Here is a 3,244-nt window from a genome sequence, read left to right on the forward strand (position 1 = left end):
CACGATCCTCAGTCTCTTCTGAACTTCCATCAAGACCACATCTCAAATCACATCAAGTTCAAACTCGATCCCTCGGAGAACAACTACATCAAGTGACGTACTTTCTTCAACTTCGTTCTTCTCCAGCATCGCGTCCAGCACCATGTTCTTCACCCGCCCCCTGCCAATCCCGACGCCGCCTGGCTTGCCGTGGATCAACGGCTGACCCTTTGGATCCTCTTCACCCTGGCTGACTCCCTCCTCGAGCTCATCATGGGGGGCGCCAACGATGCGTACACGGTGTGGACTCGCGTGCGGGACTACTTCCAGTCCAACCAGGGGGCTCGCTACCTTCATCTCACGCGCCAATTCCGCAACCTCAAGCAGGGGAACCTCACCGTCTCTGACTACGCCCGGCTATTTAAGCCGGTTAACGCAATTCTCTCGAGGCGAGGTGGTACTAAAAAAGATTTACGCCGCGTGTAGTTGACTTGGTGACGCGCTGGCCGACCCATTAAACGCACCGGGCTCGGTTGTTGGGCCTTAGTTGTTTTCTAAAGTATTATTTATCATGAAAACATTAAAGTTGCAGGAAAAAATGTCTGAAAAACAAAGCCAAAATTTGTAATCAATTTCATGCTATATTTGCACTCGCTGAGTCAAGCGAGGCGTCCGAGTGTGGATTAAAAAAAATCTTTTTTTATAATTATGGAATTTAAAACAAGATATTGTGTTTTAATGCTAACAATTTAATATCCACGTATAGAAATATGTTTGATTTTGAGAAATGTGTATGAAATTGTAAACAAGTTGTTATTAATAATTTTTGGGCTTAGAATTTAACAAAGGTTTGGGTTTGGAATAATTTTGGGGTCTCCTCTTTGAAAATGTTCTTGTACAGAAAAAATGTTGTAATATTTTTAACTATTGTATTTTTGATTTCTGCTATTTATCTACGACAAAAATTCTTTGAATGTCAGAAAGCAATGAAAACCCTAGAAAATCCATACAACGTTGAAAAGCGACCAAATTGACAGGAATGCTTCTAATGTTGATACAATTTTTTAGAAAACATTTGGGTCATGTGGCACCCCGGCTAAGAGCAACCGGTTTACCTTGCATTGCCAGTCCAGAGATCATGTCTTCTGGCAACACACAACAACTTGGTACAGAAAATAACTGCTTTATTGATCTCTTGCAGATACATAGGTTCGAATATTACATGACAGGCGAGGCCAAGCGGCACACACGATGCGGCTGCACTTACGTACACAGTAAACATCTCGGGGGCTTCGACGATAAGGGAAACTCCTGCTCGGCAGCGGAAGGACAAGCTAGCGGGACTCCACTCCTCAAGGACACTGCTGGGACACGGCCTAGAACGCGGCGTACCGATCGACATCAACTCCTTGCCCGTCTTCTCCTGCATCTGGCATGACACGCCAGGTGAGTACTTGGAATGTACTCACAAACACACAACAAACAAAGCAAACACGACAAACAATAACAAGGCATTTAACATGTTAATGCATGAGCATGAACATGATACTATAATTCATGATGTGTACGTGGGTTATTATCACGGTCCCTCAGACTCTCTTACCATCTCGGGGTTACCTCATAGCCACCATCAACATCTTACCATCGCGATCATCACTCGATCACAACAATACCAACCATAGTGATCATCACACGATCACCAACTTCTACTTGTGCCATTTCGGTGTTATTAAGTGTGCAGGTTAATTATTTCTGTTGACCCACATTATGACCTACTACGAACCGTGCTCATATCCGAGGACACGACTATCTATAAATTATACACTCTGCAGAGGTCAGTACACTATACCCACACCATGGAACTGATGGCCTCGTGCTCTTATTCTGGTGGACCAACGACGTTGCAACAAAACCAATCTATTGCATAACACTCTCCCAGCCACTCCGACAAACTCCCATTTGGGCTATGTCATGAGTGGCCCCAATGTCATCTCGTGACATCCTCCACGTATGTGGCAGCCACCGTGGTGGCAAAACCAAAACAAACACGTCCCAAACGGGGACATCGGTACTGTACAACTCGATCACGATCTGACGATGCAGCTCTTGAGGAAATATGCCCTAGAGGCAATAATAAAGTTATTATTTATTTCCTTATAATCATGATAAATTTTTATTATTCATGCTAGAATTGTATTAACCGGAAACATAATACATGTGCGAATACATAGACAAACAAAGTGTCACTAGTATGCCTCTACTTGACTAGCTCGTTAATCAAAGATGGTTATGTTTCCTAACCATGAACAATGAGTTGTTATTTGATTAACGGGATCACATCATTAAGAGAATGATCTGATTGACATGACTCATTCCATTAGCTTAGCACCCGATCGTTTAGTATGTTGCTATTGCTTTCTTCATGACTTATACATGTTCCTATAACTATGAGATTATGCAACTCCCATTTACCGGAGGAACACTTTGGGTACTACCAAACGTCACAACGTAACTGGGTGATTATAAAGGAGTACTACAGGTGTCTCCAAAGGTACATGTTGGGTTGGCGTATTTCGAGATTAGGTTTTGTCACTCCGATTGTCGGAGAGGTATCTCTGGGCCCTCTCGGTAATGCACATCACATAAGCCTTGCAAGCATTACAACTAATATGTTAGTTGTGAGATGATGTATTACGGAACGAGTAAAGGGACTTGCCGGTAACGAGATTGAACTAGGTATTGGATACCGACGATCGAATCTCAGGCAAGTAACATACCGATGACAAAGGGAACAACGTATGTTGTTATGCGGTCTGACCGATAAAGATCTTCGTAGAATATGTAGGAGCCAATATGGGCATCCAGGTCCCGCTATTGGTTATTGACCGAAGACGTGTCTCGGTCATGTCTACATTGTTCTCGAACCCGTAGGGTCCGCACGCTTAAGGTTACGATGACAGTTATATTATGAGTTTATGCGTTTTTGTGTACCGAAGGTTGTTCGGAGTCCCGGATGTGACCACGAACATGATGAGGAGTCTCGAAATGGTCGAGACGTAAAGATTGATATATTGGAAGCCTATGTTTGGATATCGGAAGTGTTCCGGGTGAAATCGGGATTTTACCGGAGTACCGGGAGGTTACCGGAACCCCCCGGGAGCTATATGGGCCTTAGTGGGCTTTAGTGGAAAGGAGAAAGGGGCAGACCAAGGTGGCTGTGCGCCTCCCCCCTTCCCCTAGTCCTATTAGGACTAGGAGAGGTGGC

Source organism: Triticum aestivum, chromosome 3A (assembly GCF_018294505.1).
Source record: "Triticum aestivum cultivar Chinese Spring chromosome 3A, IWGSC CS RefSeq v2.1, whole genome shotgun sequence".
NCBI lineage: Eukaryota > Viridiplantae > Streptophyta > Magnoliopsida > Poales > Poaceae > Triticum > Triticum aestivum.